At 34.4% G+C, this 14,470-nt stretch overlaps 1 pseudogene; it reads right to left on the bottom strand.

Annotated features, from left to right (window-relative positions):
- Window positions 1–9,238: 9,238 nt before the first annotated feature.
- Window positions 9,239–10,180, bottom strand: LOC135229118 (olfactory receptor 6C6-like; annotated as a pseudogene).
- Window positions 10,181–14,470: the final 4,290 nt, after the last annotated feature.

Here is a 14,470-nt window from a genome sequence, read left to right as displayed (position 1 = left end):
ATCCAGACTTAAAAACTTAAGGAAGAAGAAGGGTCTTTCACTTCTTAAAATACGGCAGATGTTATGGGTTGAATTGTGTCCACCAAAAATGTGTCTGAACTTGGCTAGACCGTGACTCCCAGTATTGTGTGATGGTCCACTCTTTTGTCAACTGATGTGATTTTCCTACACACTGTAAACCCTACCTCCATGATGTTAGTGAGGAAGGATTAGTGACAGCTATGTTAATGAGGAAGGACTCAATCTACAAGACTGGGTTGTATTTTAAATCAATCTCTTTTGAGATGTAATAACGAGAAGCAAGCAGAGAAACGGGGGACATCATTCCACCAAGAAACAAGAGCCAGGAGAATAGAGTATCCTTTTGATTGAGGGTCCCTGTGCTTAGGATCTCTTGACTGGGGAATATTGATGACAAGGACTTTCCCCCAGAGCCCACAGAGGGAGAAGGCCTTCTCCTGGAGCTAGCACCCTGAATTCGGACTTCTAGCCTGTTATGCTGTGAGAGAAAAAATTTCTCTATGCTAAAGCCATCCATCCACTTGTGGTACTTCTGTTATAGCAGCACTAGCTAGCTGAGACAGCAGGTATATTGAAAAATATATCTCTGGCACAAAAAGCCTCAAATTGTTGAAAAATTAAAAATATACTTGTATTTTTTTGTGTGGGTATATATATGTGTGTGTATATATATGTATATATGAGCTCTGCTGGGTATGTGTGTGTGTGTATATATATATATATACACAAACATATACACACACCTATATATGAGTTCTGGTGGCACAGTGGTTAAGTGCTCTGATGCTAATCAAAAGGTAAGCAATTTGAACTCATCAGCCTATTCCACAGGAGAAAGGTGTGGCAGTCTGCTTCCATAAAGGTTTAGAGCCTTAGAAACACTATGGGGGCAATTCAACTCTGTTCTATAGGGTCACTATGAGTTGGAATTGACTCAGGAGCAACTGGTTTGATCTGGTTTTATATGTATATATATATGTTGTAAGATGAATGAGCTACTGGAAAAGTAAGATAAATCTGCACTATCTAGAAAGATATTGTGAATGAGTCCTGAAAAAGGTTAATAGAGGTAACAGACATGAAAAAGGCGTTGATACAGGTATTGGACTTTACTAGGACTCATACAATGGGGAAAGGAAGCCAAATTAAGTCCCATGCACAGTGATTAGTTATTGCACATGCAGAGATATCAAGCTGGGATCAGGAAAATTATTTTCTTAAAAAAACCAGTAAGAAAAAGCTACATCAAAGATGAATGAGGACCATGACTTCCCTTAAGCATAGATGTCTGTGGAAGGGAAATAGAAAAGCTATTCCTAAAATTTCTATTCTCATCCCCACACTTAGGTATATTTGGAAGTAAATTGCACACCACCATGTAACTTAAATATCACCATCTCAAAATTGAGTTAACATGGAGTCCGAGTGATGAGCAGCCAGTTACTGAGCAACTGTGAAGGACAATTCTCTTATTAGGATTCAAATATAGACATAGATAAATCTCTAAACAATATGATCTCAGAATGAAATATCTCATATTAGATGTTTAACAGTATTGCTCTGTGCAAATCTGCTACAAAAGACCTCCTTAAAGTGTTAAGAAGCAAAGATGTCACTTTGAAGACCAAGGTGTGCCTGATCGAAGCTATGGTATCTTCGATGACCTCATATGAATGTGAAAGCTGGACAATGAATTAGGTGTTGGTGAAGAATATTGAATATGCCAGTGACTGCCAGAAGAATGAACAAATCTATCTTGGAAGAAGTACAGCCAGAATACTTTTTTGAAGCAAGGGTGCAGAGACTTTCCTTCGTGTGCTTTGGACATGTTATCAGGAGGGATCAGTCCCTGGTGAAGGACATTATGCTTGATAAAGTAAAGGGTCAGTGAAGAAGAGGAAGACCCTCAAAGACATTTATTGACACAGTGACTACAACAATGAGCTCAAACATGGCAATGATTGTGAGGATGGCACAGGACCGGACAGCTTCTCGCCCTCTTGTACATGGTGTCACTATTAAAAAAAACAACAACCACCATTGCCATTGAGTCAATTCTGACTCATAGTGATGATGGCAACTAACAACAACAACATATTTTTTTCTCAAGTATTAGGATGGGAAACAACCAAGGTAATAGAATCTTAATATATTGCCTAATGGAGACAAAAGTTCCTTTTCGAGTTAAACATCTGAGCAGTAAAATCACTCAACAGCCCCATGGGAGTTGAGAGTAGATTGCATACCACCACGTAACTTAAATATCACCATCTCAAAATGTATTTAACATAGGGTCCGAGTGATGAGCAGCCAGTTACTGAGCAACTGTGAAGGACAATTCTCTTATTACAATTCAGATATAGACATAGATAAATTTCTAAACAATTTATGACCCCATGGGAGTGGAATAGCAGAATACTGTTGACATCTTATATAGAGTTTAAATCATTTCTGGTTATCTTTTGGGAGAATGTCCCCTCAGTTTTGTACTTAAGGGAATTGACAATTCTCTCTCTCCTTTTTTTTTTTTTTTGTACGTAATTGGCAGACAGGACCAGCCTCCACAGGAGATTTCTGTTTCTTTTTTCCTTTTATTTCATTTAATTCCCTCGAGTCTTTTATGAGGAAACTTTTTGCTATTGTGAAAAATGCTGCAATGAACATGGGTATGCATTTGTCTATGCATGTGACAGCTCTTATTTCTCTAAGATATATTCCTAGGAGTGGGATTGCTGGATCTTATGGTATTCTCTTTCTAGCTTTCTAAAGAAGTGCCATATTGTTTTTCAAAATGGTCGTACCATTTCGCATTCCCACCAGTAGTGCATAAGAGTTCCAGTCTCCCCACAAATTCTTCAACATTTTTTTTTAATTTACACCAGTAATGTTGGGGTGAGATGGTATCTCATTGTAGTATCAATTTCCAATTCTCTATTGGCTGGTGATCACGGTCATTTCCTCATGTGTCTGTTAGTCACTTGAGTGCCTTCTTTGGTGAAGTGTCTATTAAGTTCCTTTGCCCATTTATTGATTGGATTATTTGTTTTTTTGTTGTAGAGGTATTGGATTTTCCTGTAGATTTTAGAGATTAGACTTCTGTTGAATTTGTCAATGGCAGAGATTTTTCCAAGTCTAAGTTCTTTTTTTACTCTTTTCGTGAAGTCTTTTGATGAACATTAGTGTTTAATTTTTAGAAGATTCCAGTAATCTAACTTATATTCTAGAGTATGTGTCTTGTTAGTTATGGTTTGTATCCTGTTAATGACATGTATTAGGGCCTCTAGCATTGAACCTATTTTTTCTCCTATGACCTTTGTGGTTTTTGGTTTTATATTTAGGTGTTTGATCCAGTTTTAATTAGTTTTTGTGTATGGTGTGATTTATGGGCCCTGTTTCATTTTTTTGCAGAGGGACATCCAGTTTTGCCAGCAGAATTTGTTAAAAAGACTGTCTTTTCCACATTTGATGGACTTTGGGCCCTTTTCCAAGATCAGGTGATTGTAGGTGGGTACTCAATTCTGTTCCACCGGTCAATGTAGCTGTCATTGTACCAGTACCAGGCTGTTTTGACTACTGTAGCCGTACAGTAGATTCTGAGGCCAGGTAGTGTGAGTCTTCCTAGTGAATTCTTCTTCTTCCACAGTACTTTACTTATGTGGGGCCTCTTTCATTTCCATATAAAGTTAATCTTTAGTCTTTCCATGTTTTTAAAGAAGGCTGTTGGTATTTGGATGAGAATTGCTTTGTTTTTGTGGATTGCTTTGGGTAGAATTGATATTTTCACAATGTTGAGTCCACCTATCGATGAGCATGTCCCTCACTTTTGTCATTTTGAGATACTCGTTATTTGTTGTTTGTTTCTTTAACAATCTGACACTTTCTCTTCTCCTTCAGGACATTCACATGTATTCTTCTGTTTGCTAGAGGTGGTTTCTCTGGTATCTCAATTCATTTGTACTTTAATTGTACTCTCTTGGAGAAGTCTTGTCTGATTCTCTCAAACTCTTACATGTTTCCAGAATGTCCTGTGCTTCATCTTTAAATCAGTAATATTATTTGAATTTGAACTAATAACCAGGTATCAGCCTTGCTCAGGAGTAAATTACTTTTGCAGTTATTTAAATTTAAATATGAATGAAATAATATAGCAGTTCAGTTCCTTAGTCACACTAGCCGTACCTAAAATGCTCAGTAGCCGCATGTGTCTAGTGGCTAACGTCTCAGGCGGCACAGATTATAGAACATTTCCATTATTGTAGAAAATTATTTTAGACAAGTGTTGGGAGATCGGTTATTTCTCCTTTTTGTTGTTCTTAAACTAACCCTGTGCAACCCAGAGCCGAGGCCCTGTGCAACATTTGTGCTAACATCATCAAATCTTTCATTTATTCCTATAAACACTAGGTATTTTCAGACTTCCACACATACACACGAATAAACACACATATACACCCATACTTTTCCTTAAGGTTTGGTTTAAATTTAATAAAATACTTGAAATCTTCCCTTTGTCTAAAGCCAAGATTAGGTGCTATCTCCTCTTTGCTCTCCCAAAACTTTGTCCTCTTAGCTTACTCTACTGCAATTATTTGTACATAAACCTGTTTCTATTAAATTACTACCTAACCTGGAAGAAACAGGCCTTGGTTGTTTTATATTTATATCTCTAGTGCCTGGTAAAGGTGACATAATTTATACTCAAGAAATATATTTTAATCAAAGATTTGAAACTCTTGTACTGTCCTCTCATTAGTGAATGTTTTGGTTTCACTATATATATAGTTATTAAGTCAAATATTTATATATATCTACATCAATATTAACATCTACTTCTATATTTATACAGGCAACAATGGATCTACAATTAGTTTTCATTTACTAGAATTTCATATGAACAAACTCATACAATATGTACTCTCTTTTTTGTTTGTTTTGTGCCATTTTCCTCTTCTTTTTCTTGTTTGCAAAGGTGACACATTTCTTTATTGATTTCAGATCTGTCTTCCTTTTTAACATAAGCACTTGGAGCTATTAATTTCTCTATAAACAATCCTAAAGCTGCAATCCGTATGTTTTAGCATGCTGTGTTTCACTTCCTTTTACCTAAAAATATTGTTTTTAAACTCTCCTTGTGATTTATTCTTTGGCTCATTTGTTATTTAGGACTGTACTGTTTAATTTACTTATATTTTTTATTTTCTTATATTGTTGATTTCTAATTTAATTGTATTTGGTCAAAGAACATATTTTGTATTATTTCAATAAAATTTTCTTTCGTTGTTATTTTGTATTTATTTAGGTTTTTTTGTTTGTTTGTTTTATAGTCTGGTATATGGTCACTCTGGAGAATGTCCCATGTATACTGCCTAGTTTTATATCCATTATTGAAAATGAGTTATTTAAGTCTCTATTATTGTGAAGCGTTAGGTGAATATATGTTTATAATTGTTTATTCTGCCCAATAGATTGACACTTTATAATTATAAAATATTATTTGTATTCTGTAACTTTTTTGTCTTAAAGTCTAACATGTCAAATATTGTTATAGGCAACCCAGCTCTTTTTTTTTTGGGGGGGGCTACTGCTCGCATGGTATGTTAGATTCCTAGTGCTGCCATAACAAAATACTACAAAGTAAATGGTTTTGAAGAACAGAATTTATTGTCTCAGTTCTGAAGACTAGAGGCCCAAATTCATTAATGGGTCTATGAGCTCTCTCTCTGTTTGTTCTACGGAAAGGTCCTTCCTGTCTCAGCTTCTTGCATCCAAAAAAAAAAAAACTGTTGCCGTTGAGTCAATTCCAACTCATAGCAACCCTATGGGATAGAGTGGAACTTTCTCATGGGGTTTTCAAAGAGCGGCTGGTGGATTCCAACTGCTGACATTTCGGTTAGGAGCTGAGCTATTAGCTACTGCACCGTCAGGGCTCCTTGTAGCTTCTTGTAGCCCTTTGCAATTCTTGGCATGCTTATGAATGCTTATAGATGTGTCTGCCTCCATTATCACCTGGCATCTGTCTTACTCTGTATGTTTCTTTCCATCTCCTTGTCTGTTATCTCCTTTTAAGATACCATTCAGAATGGAATAGTACTTATCCTACTCTGGTATGGCTTAAGTGACAATATCATCAGCTGCTCTTTGGAAACCCTATGGGGTGGTTCTACTCTGTCCTATATGGTCACTATGAGTTATAATCAACAGGATGGCAAAGGTTTTTCTTTTATCTTCAAAGAATAGCGCTATTTTCCCAAACAAGGTCACAACTTCCAGGTACAATTTTTAACACTTCAACTTGGGAGACTCTTTCAATCCAGAATAAATGGCCTATCTTTTAAATCCTATTTTCAATCTATTTGTGTCTTTTAATCTAAAGAATGCCTATAATAGACAGACATATATTTGGGTTATGTTCTCTTTTTAGGCTATGTTTCCAGTCTCTGCCTTCCAATTGGGTTGTTTCACTGTTTAAATTTAAGTACTGATAAAGTAGGACTTATGTCTTCCTTTTTTTAATATGCTTATGTCTTTTTTATTAGTCTATTCCTGGATTGCTGGTTTCTTTTGTGTTAAACTGGTATGTCCTAGTGCACCTTTAAATTTATTTATTGTATCTTTTACAGCATGTGTTTCAAGTTGTTTTCTTAATGATTTCTTGTGGATTACAATTAGCATCTTAATGTAAAACCAACTAATTCAGATGAATGATGTCTTAATTTCAGTAATGTTCAGTGTATCTTGATCCTGCTCATTCTTTGTAAAAAATTATCATACAAATTACATATTTGTACATTAAAAGCAAGTATTCTTTTCTCCATTTCATGAAAAGTTTTGTGCATTAAATGACACTACCAAGAAAATGAAAATGTAATCAATAGAATGGAAAAAATGTTTGACCATCATTTATCTGATAAGGCTCGAGTAGTTTTTAACAAGTATATTGAAAAAACAAACTGTGTGAGTGAAAGTTCTCAGGCCCATGAATATAATCACATGAACTAACATTCTTCTTTCTGCCAAGGAAAATTAGATGACTAAAAATTGTTGCTTTGAAAGATTGTAAAACAAATTTGAACACAAATAAAAACTAAATGATTTCTATTCAAGGCCACATAAATAATAGATATGCCATTGTCTTAGTTATCTAGTGCTGCTATAACAGAAATACCACATGTGGATGGCTTTAACAAAGAGAAATTTATTCTCTCACAGTCTAGGGGTCTAGAAGTCCTAACTCAGTATGCCAGCTTTAGGGGAGGCTTTCTTTCTCTGTTGGCTCTGCAGGAAGGTCTTTGTCATCAATTTTCCCCTGGTTGAGGAGCTTCTCAGTTTAGGGACCCCAGGTCCAAAGGATGTGCTATGTTCTTGGTGGTTTTTCTTGATGGTATGAGGTCCCCCTGTCTCTCTGCTTGCTTCTCTTTTTTATATTTCCAAAGAGATTGACTCAACATACTATCTAATCCTGTAAGTTGAGCCTACCTCATTTTTCTAACTGCTTCTAATCCCAGCTCATTAACTTCATGGTGGCAGGATTTACTACACATGGAAAATCATACCAGATGACAAAATGGTGGACAATCATACGCCACTGGCAATCATGGCCTAGCCAAGTGGACACACATTTTGGGTGGGGGGGTGCAATTTAATCTGTAACAGCCATCAATCACCCCAGTAAATTCTTCACTTATATGTCTCTGTTGAAAAATTATATCCAATATAGAACCCCACATGTTTTATAGCTGATTTTCTTGATCTGACAGATATTAAGAAACATTTTTTAAAAAAGACATTAGACATTTCGGTGGTTGTGCACAGAGTGGACAGCAGAGAGAGCCCAAGAAGAGTCTTTTCTTTTTCTTTTTTTAAAATAACTTTCTTTCCCTTATCCTGGACATGAAAATGTTCAACACTTTAACCTCAGTTCATTCCCCTAAACATCTTTGGAGTCTGCTCCCTCAGCTTGCAAGCCACTGTCACTATTGTGTTTTTAAACTTTAAAATATCTCATTTAGCTTAAAGTGTTGATCCTCTCCCCTGTCTTCCTAACTCCAAATATCTAAAAATCCATTCTCAGCACAATTAACAGATAAATCTTTATAATATAAAAATCTGATCACATTGTGAAAAATCAGCCTCAGAATCATCTACAGTCCATGTTTCTAGACTATTCCATGTGATTAAAAAAGGTGTTTTAGGTACAGACACATGGAATTTTTATCTCAGTAATGTATTCACACTAAATTTTCAGGTCTATAGACCAATCAGATTAAGTCGTAATACATTTTAGGTCATAAAAGCGTTTTTAGATTTGAAGCTGCCTCTTTTTCTTCCCTTGTTACATACTATCCCGAGTGAGGCAAGCTTTCCCTCCAAGGGGAGCTAACCCTTGTTGATAACTCACTGTGGGCCAGGTTCTGATCTAAAAATGCTTTATACATACTGCCTCATTGCATTCTCAAAATAAACAACAAGTAAGGACTATTATTGTATCTATTTCACAAATGGAGAGACAGCAATAGAGTTTTAAAATTTGACTGGGCTCACATATTATGCTGGGTTTATATCTGGCTGACTGGCTTAAAAGCCTACATTCCCATTATCAAGCTAGTGACACTTGAACTAGGAAGTAGTGCCTCAAACATTGTACATGTTGTTACACACATGCCTATAACACCATTTTACTCTTTTTTTCCCTATATATCACAACTGTCATAAGAATTACCCTTTTCAGAGCTGCATTTCTGATACACTGAAATAATTAAACCTTCATTACTATAAGAACACAATATTGTGTAGAGCTTTACTGTAACAGAAATCATACTGTTTGATAACTGTTTGTTTCTTTGTCTCTCCATAGCAAGGTGTATCATTCTAAAGAAGACAAAAATTATAACTAGTGTAGTACATAAGGTAAGGTATACCTATAATAAATGCATGTAAACTAATTACACTGATTCAGGCAAATTTGTACAGGAAAAAATAATATATAACTAATGTTTTCACGACCCTGAAGTTGCATGTCTTTGGGATTAAAAGAAAGTTAAAATTTGTGAAAATCTGAAGATGGAACTCTTAATATTAACACTGCAAGAACTATTAAAGAAAAAGTTGTGCTGAAAAACTTGTTTAAATGCTATAAGAAATTTAAGTTACTGAAAGGATAAATTAAGTAAACATGAAAAAAGGAACAAAAAATATATTCACTTTTTCTGTCAAGATTTTAGTGTTTTTCCTTATTTTTTGAAAAAATGAAAACTTTTTTGAGTGTATCGTTTAAAGCTTGTTTCACTTGCTTGTTCCTAAGACTGTAAATGAAGGGGTTGAGTAAAGGGGCAACTGAGGTATAGATAACAGCTCCATCTTTGGATAAAGTCACCCTTTCTTTTGCTGATGACTTCATGTAAATGGAGACACAGCTACCACAAGTAAGGAAAACTGCAATCGTGTGGGAAGAACAAGTGGAAAAAGCTTTTGTTCTTTATTGAGCAGAGGGAATTCTTAGAATGGTCTTGATTATATATGTATAGGAAAGAATTACTAAGAGTAGTGTGACCTCTAGAGTTATAACTCCTGAAGCAAAAGAAATCATTTTTAGGAAGTGAGTGTCTGTGCAAGAAATCTGCAGGATAGGAGAAGTGTCACACATGAAATGATTAATTACTTTGGAAGCACAGAATTCCAGCTTTAGTCCCAAGACCAACGGTGGAAAGGTATTCAGAAAGCCAGCTGTCCGTGAGCTGAGTAGAAGTTGGTAACACACTTTGCTTCTCATACTGATTGAGTAATGCAGGGGTTTGCAGATGGCTGCATAGCAGTCACAGGACATGGCATCCAGAAGGTAGAACTCTGTAACTCCTAACAAAAGAAAAAAGAATAATTGAGATGCACAACCATTGTAGGAAATGATTTTGTTTTTAGTCACAATGGTTGTCAAGAATCTAGGTATAGAGATTGTTGTCAATAAGCTTTCTAAGAAGGAGAAATTTTGTAGGAAGAAATGCATTGGAATCTTGAGGTGAGGATGCAGTAGGGTGAGGAGGATGATGGATAAGCTCCCCATCATACTCAAAATGTAGTTGAGAAAGAGAAATATAAAAATCACAATTTGTAACTGTGGGTCATCTCTGAGTCCCAAGAGAATGAATTCTATCTCCCTTGACTGGTTCTTCGTTTCAGTTTTGAGACCTATTAAACTGATATTAGGAAACAACTCCAAAGGCAGCAAAAAACAATTTTTTAAGCTACATCAGGAAAAAAATCTGATATCCAGAAATGTAAAAAAGTGTAAATATTTGCTGCAGTTTAACAAGGCAGATGATACCTAAAATTTTGGTGTAGGTCAACGAAAGCATTCTCTATGTATCTTCTGTGTGTGTTTAATAAATTACTGCAAAAAAGAAAAGCCTTATAAAATCTAGGCAGCTTTTCCAGTGTCAATTTACAATGTATGTTCAACAATTTTTATTTTAGGAATTTTTAAAAAATTGATGAAACTTATAGAAATATTGGTAGTTACATATTTTCCTTAACTACAATTGAATTTCTCCAATATATGCCATTAATTGTTTAGTTCCAATGCAGTACTGCCCCATTGTTCCTTTGACTTATTTTCTCTAATTACTATTTTTCTGGTTCCAAATCATTAGTCTTCTCATAATCATTTAAACTTATCATTTTGAAATATCTTCAAGATACAGTTAGTAATTTCAAAATTCTAAACAAATTGGGAGAAAAACTGTAGCGACAGGGAAAATAAAACAAATCAAAATCAACTACTTTTTGACTTGATCTTTGTCTTGGATTCAGGTAATTTGTAAATTCTTAAATAATATTTTTTCCCTGTTTGAGCCGACCACAATAAATCATTTTGTCTTTTTAGTATAAATATAAGGATGATTTTAATAACTAGGTGTTTTAATAACTAGAAGTAATTTAATAAAATCATTTTGTTGTTCAAAGACTAGTATAGAAGCTGTAGTCAATACTCATTTATGATCCTAACTATATTGTTTTTGGCACTCATTGTCATTGTTCTTAAATTCTTAAATAAGACTTTTCACTACAGACGAATAGGCCTAAATTGCTGACTGGATACATTATGTTCAGCAGGTGATGGCCTTCTATAAATGTCTAGGACAGAAAAGAGAGCTTTTCTCTTTATTTGAAGGAAGATATTGAGGTGTTATCCAAGCATGCATCTATGTTTAATGTCAAAGTTAATTTACTGGTTTCATATAACGGATTTGCAAAATGCTTTCCTTATTGGTTTTAAAATCATTCATGGGTTATTAATGTATGTTTTTCACATGAATAAAAATAATTTCATTTATTCCTGCATATAAGAATTTTATTAGTTTTCCCTGAATTTCATTTTTCTCACTCTCTACCCAATGCAATAAATACATCTATTTTCTTATAAGAATTTTGCTTTGTGTTTTAATGATAGCTATTAAAAAAAAAGTACAGTGATCCTATTTCCAAGTGGCTTTTTTCCCAATATTTTATAGGTAGTGGTCCTGTCTATCTTCATTTTGCTCTGCAAAAGAGAGAGAGTGACAGCAAGAGAGACATGGATGAAAAATTCTGAAGTATTGATTTGTGTAAATCTCAAAACCAGAACACAAGGATAGTAGCAGTTTTTCTTCTACTCCTTGACTACTGAAAGGATGAGAAGCTGAGTGATCATGAGTGTTTATTTATCAAATATGTGTATCTGCGCTGCCATTTCTTCAATCCCAGTTTTGCTCTAACTCAGTGGGAAAGGAGACTCTCTGGGTCAGCCAAACAATTTTTGCTAACACCGTGTGTCTAGGTGACAAGTCTATATGCTGCTTTCTTAAAAACCTGCAAAACAGAAGCTATTTTTACTCTTCAAAATCTGCTGAACGATCATAGTTACATATAGTAAAAAGTCTATAATGCTACAGTTTATATCAGTCCCTATATAATCAGGCAGCTTTGAATACTGCATCTACACAGAGCATGTATGATGATTCAGATGCCAATGGTTATAACTATTGTACTTGTAGAACTGCCTTCACCTATGATCTAGGTGACTTGCCGTATGCAGGATTTATTGATTTCCCTTCTCCTTTAAGGACATATGCTATAAACAAAAGTCAAATAATGGATGTTGAATATTATTGCATTTATAATATGAGAAAACATTCCATTATTTGCATAAGAAATTTTCCAACGCTTTTCGTGGGAAGGATTCAAAGCAGAGGGGAGATTTGGAAAGTATATGTATCTGTTAATATCTCCCAATACTAAATACACTACAAAAATCACAGAACCTAGATATTATAGAAAATTCAATTCGAATGCCCTTTCTAGTTACCAAATAGAGGTTTTCTGATTTTTTTCCTTAAATATTGAAACTTAAATGAAAATGATGCTCTAAGAGAAGGGCATTTTAGGAAAGGACTCAGGTTAAACAACCCATTCTTCATAACAAAGAACGACTATGTTTACAATTGTGCACTAACAAAAGCCACAGTTTTATCAATTTGCTCATAAAAGACTCAGGGGAATTAATTGAAATAAAGGGAAGAAAGAAAAAGAAATCTCCTGTGGAAACTGGTGTTCAGGACCTACCACTTACATCAAGAAAAAAAAGAAAGCCACAAAACTGTATATTGATTTAAATGCAAAGCTGAGGAAACACTCTCCCAAAAGATAACTAGAAACGATTTAAACTCTGTACGGAATACCAACAAGATTTCGATATTCCACTCCCCCAGAGCTATATGGGAGCCCTGGTGGGGCAGTGGTTAAGAGCTTGGCTGCTAGCCAAAAGGTCGGTGGTTCAAATCCACCAGCCACTCCTGGAAACACTATGGGGCAGTTGTACTCTGCCCTATGGGGTCACTGTGAGTCGGAATCTACTCAACAGCAACCAGTTTCGTTTTTTGGGTTGTGGAGCTAGATGAGTCGTTCTACTGGTCAGAGACCGTATCTCAAACAGGAACTTTTCTCTTGCCTTCATTAGGCAATATATTAAGATTCCACTAACTTGATTGTGGCCCACCCTAAGGCTTGAGAAAGAGTATTTAAATGGCTCCTATTAATTCTTATTTCTATTCTGAAACCATCTTAAACTTCAACTTCAACTTAAAACTTACAAATACAGAGCAAGAAATTTTTTTGTTTTTTCCTGAATCATTTGATGCCCTACCTCCTGCTCAGCACTGCAGTGTGCTTTCCTTACAAAAAAGAAAATATCTACTATATAATAACATGAATCAATTTTTAATAAATATTAGAACAGTAGCACACTAACATTGATATATTAATAACATCCAATATCCCAATCCCTTTCAACTTGTACAAGTTTATAGAGGTATAAATAGCTCAGAGTTATGTTTTCATTTGATTAGCCTGACTCTTTAATTTCATTTAATACAGAATGGTTTTTCAGTCTTTCCTTAACTTCCTTGCATGTTGGAGATTACCCTTGATTTGTGTTGTTCTGAGGTTTTTACCTGATTAGATTCCATTAATTTAGTTTTTGGCACCAGAATCATGGAAGTGATTCTATTTTTTCATTGAGTCCTATCTCTTGCATAACGTGGTGATTGACAGACTTCTCCACCATAAAAGTAATATTTTATATTTGTAATTAATAAGCGTTTTGTGGGAAGATACTTTGAATACTCTGCATAAAGCAATCTTCATAACACTTTCAACTGACTAATTAATTACTTAATATCATTATGTACTCATGGTTTCCAATTTTATTTATTAACAAATATGTCAATCATCTATGTAGCTTATATATTTAATTTTTACCTCAATTTTTACTTTAATTTCACTGGTCCCATTTTTTTAAAAATTCCTGCTGTTCAATAGTCTTATATCTGTACTTAGATATACTGGGAATTGTTTATTTCATCAAACTATTAAACATTCTTCAGTATAGTTTGTGTGACTTCTTTCAGATTATTTAGTTTTTATGAGTCTATTCAGCAGTAATTGTTTCTGCTTCCTATTACTTGGTGACCTCTAAAACATAATATAAGGTATTTTATTGTGAAGTCATATTATTTAGAATTTATCTGTGTCTATATTTCAGTAGATTGTCATTAGAAGTTTGTGAGGCAGTGGGATTAAGTTAATGAGAGTGAAACAACTAGAATGGAAATAATGACAATGTTGACACAATGTGAAGAATGTAACAATGTCGCTGCATATTATCTATAGAAATTTTTTAAAAGGAAGTGTGTTTTGCTATGTATATTTTTACCAAAATGTGATAAAATATTTTTAAAAGCTGGTTCAGCTATATTAATATAAATCAGTATAGATATTTTTCATAATGACAAAAAGTTATATTCATCAAGAAGATAGAACAATTCCAAATTGGTATGCACAATGTCAAAGTATTGGAAATTAGAAATTCACAGCACTACAAAGAGAATAAAAAAAAATCCATAGGAATTTTGGAGATTTA

Source organism: Loxodonta africana (assembly GCF_030014295.1).
Source record: "Loxodonta africana isolate mLoxAfr1 chromosome Y unlocalized genomic scaffold, mLoxAfr1.hap2 SUPER_Y_unloc_1, whole genome shotgun sequence".
Taxonomy (NCBI): Eukaryota; Metazoa; Chordata; class Mammalia; order Proboscidea; family Elephantidae; genus Loxodonta; species Loxodonta africana.
The sequence above is the reverse complement of the archived record's forward strand: the minus strand, read 5'-3'. Positions and strand labels throughout refer to the sequence as shown.